Source organism: Rhinolophus hipposideros (assembly GCF_964194185.1).
Source record: "Rhinolophus hipposideros genome assembly, chromosome: 1".
Taxonomy (NCBI): domain Eukaryota; kingdom Metazoa; phylum Chordata; class Mammalia; order Chiroptera; family Rhinolophidae; genus Rhinolophus; species Rhinolophus hipposideros.
This window is the reverse complement of record NC_138047.1, coordinates 7,625,590-7,628,143: the sequence shown is the minus strand read 5'-3', so window position 1 is coordinate 7,628,143 and position 2,554 is coordinate 7,625,590. Positions and strand designations below refer to the sequence as shown.

At 40.7% G+C, this 2,554-nt stretch overlaps 1 pseudogene across 1 annotated transcript; it reads left to right on the top strand.

The window, feature by feature from the left end:
* Positions 1-1,318: 1,318 nt before the first annotated feature.
* LOC308496045 (L-lactate dehydrogenase B chain-like) lies at positions 1,319-2,217 on the top strand (annotated as a pseudogene). Its single transcript has one exon. The product of its transcript is annotated as an L-lactate dehydrogenase B chain-like (transcript).
* Positions 2,218-2,554: the final 337 nt, after the last annotated feature.

Here is a 2,554-nt window from a genome sequence, read left to right as displayed (position 1 = left end):
GGAGCCAGGATTGGAACATACTCAGTCTAGCTCTAGAGCCCACGCTCTTAATCTCTGTACAAAAAGGTCACTTTAAAGCGTTTCTTTCCACAAATGGTAGCAACCACTGCTATGGTGGGTGAAGTTCAAGGAATTTACTCCTGAGCAGGCAATGAGAACAGGGGCTCTCCTTTACAAATAGGAGATGACAGCTCCTTTAAACATGATCTGCTAATATCTCAGGAGTATTTTCAGATGGGACCCAGTGGGTTCACACTGATGGGTTAGATTTTTTAAATTACAATGCATTTTGTTTAGAAGAGGGATTAAAGTATTTGCCAAAATGATTTGTGTTGACAAAATGGCTTAGTGCATTTGGCAGATTTATTCTGGAGAATGGAATAAATTAAGGTGTCTAGTAAAAGATGTGCCACAGCCACTGGAACAATTTCCAGTATTTCAGAAACTCTATTTTTATTCACTTTGCAAAATGTGCTCAGTTGAACTGCCAGTCCCTGTTACATTTCCATTTCTAAGCAATTAATTAAAATCCCAAATCAGTTTTTTCTTGATCATGCCAGCAGGCGTCGGTTACCATGGAAATAGGAAGATCAGTAGTATTTGGAAGGGAGAGAGAAACGGTTTGCATCGGCCTTTTATTTTGGAAACATTAGGGCTGGTCTAGAGCAGCTGGCTGGCTCTGCAGAAGGAAGGTCCGCTCTCCGAGTAGCAAGTGTGCAGCAACAACGTGAAATCACTGACAGCCCGAGGATTACATTTCTGCCCCAGGGATATCATTTTGCCAGTTGAAAAAGTCATTAACTCAGCTTCTTCTTGTCCTTCATCTATAGGTTAAACCCCCAAGTGTAATTGATTACAGAGTATTCTGTTGTGGCTAAGCAGGATTTCAAATCAATAATTGGTTCTATTTTGCAAAGACCCATCAAAAACTATTTATGATTTTTTTGTATGTCTTGCGTCTGTGTGCTTTAGACAGAAAGCTCATTTCCAGACAACAGTGCAAACGAAGAATGGCAATAATTGAAACCATATTCTTTTACATTTTGGAAAATGGAAGCTTATGGGACATCATCTTTGGGTATTTAATTGAAACCTGATTCAGTGGGCCACCTTAAAGACAGCACTTTAAGAAGGAAAGTATAATGAATAATACCAATATGCCTGTAGCTAAACAAATTAGTGCAAATATTGAATCACTGTGTTGTACACCTGAAACTGATATGTTATATGTTAATGATACATCAATTTAAAAACAAAACAAAACAGGCACGCAACTGACATTGTCTTTCTCGCGTGACTCTTCTTTCTCCTGTACACAATGGCAACTCTCAAGGAAAAACTGATAGCACCAGAGGCGTAAGAAGAGGCAGGAGTCCCAAACAATAAGATCACTGTAGTGGGTGTTGGACAAGTTGGTATGGTATGTGCCATTAGCATTCTGGGAAAGTCTCTGCCTGATGAGCTTGCTCTTGAGGACATTCTGGAAGATAAACTCGAAGGAGAAATGATGGATCTGCAGCATGGGGCTGGTTTCTTCAGACACCTACAATTGTGGTCCATAAAGATGACTCTGTGACTACCAATTCTAAGATTGTGGTGGTAACGGCAGGAGTTTGCCAGCAAGAGGGAGAGAGTCATCTCAACCTGGTACAGAGGAACATTAATGTTTTCAAGTTCATTATTCCTCAGATCATCCAGTACAATCCTGACTGCATCATAATTGTGGTTTCTAACCCAGTGAATATTCTCACCTTTGTTACCTGGAAACTAAGTGGGTTACCCAAGCACTGTGTGATTGGAAATAATCTGGATTCTGCTAGATTTTGTTACTTTATGGCTGAAAAACTTGGCATTCATCCCAGCAGTTGCCATGGATGGAGTTTGGGAGAACACAGCAACTGAAATGTGGCTGTGTGGAGTAGAGGGAATGTGGTAGGTGTGTCTCTCCAGGAACTGAATCCAGAAATGGGAACGGACAATGATAATGGAACCTTGAAGGAAGTGCATACGATGGTGGCTGAAAGTGCCTTTGAAGTCATCAAACTAAAAGGATACACCAACTGGGCTATTGGGTTAAGTGTGGCTGACCTCATTGAATACATGCAGAAGAATCTATCCAGCATTCATTCAGGGTCAACTAAGGTGAAAGGGGTATATGGCTTTGACAGTGAAGTCTTCCTAAGCCTTCCATGGATCCTGAATGCTCAGGATAGCTAGTATAACTAGTATAACACTATAACTAAGTGTTATAAATCCAAAACTGAAAGATGATGAGGTTGCTCAACTCAAGAAAAGTGCAGACACCCTGGGGGACGTCCAGAAGGACCTCAAAGACCTGGGACTTCAGGCTTCGAGGCTGTAGAACTTTGAAAACTACTATGTGATTACCCATGAGCTTTTAGTTTCCGTCCATGTACATGGATTACAGTTTGCTTTTGTCTCCCTAAATATGTGAATCTGGGCTCACAGAATCAAAGCCCATGCTTGGTTTAATGCTTGCAATGAGTCCTTGAACAAATAAAACTATCGTTCAAAACAAAACAATTAGAGTTAC